Below are 292 nucleotides of genomic sequence, written 5' to 3'. Positions count from 1 at the left end.
AAAAAAAAAAAGATGTTCCTCCACATAACATGAAGAGGTACCTGGAGATCCCTCACTGACTCCCTTCCTCCCACCCTGCCGCTGGGATAACTGTCACCTCTGTGTGGACAGTTGACCTCCTCTCTCTACCTTGATCAGTCCTGGCCCTCATCACAGGCTCATTTTCCGCCGCGCCCCTTCCTCCAAGAAGGCCCCCAGATCACTCCCACTCAGCTTTCTCTTGTCTTGGGACTCCTGGAGTGCATTGTGCCCCAGTTGATGCTAGAATGTTCTAGAATGTTCCAAGTCCTGA

This window comes from Otolemur garnettii, unplaced genomic scaffold (genome assembly GCF_000181295.1).
Source record: "Otolemur garnettii isolate 467f Iridium unplaced genomic scaffold, OtoGar3 scaffold00099, whole genome shotgun sequence".
NCBI classification, from domain to species: domain Eukaryota; kingdom Metazoa; phylum Chordata; class Mammalia; order Primates; family Galagidae; genus Otolemur; species Otolemur garnettii.
This window is presented reverse-complemented; position numbering follows the sequence as displayed.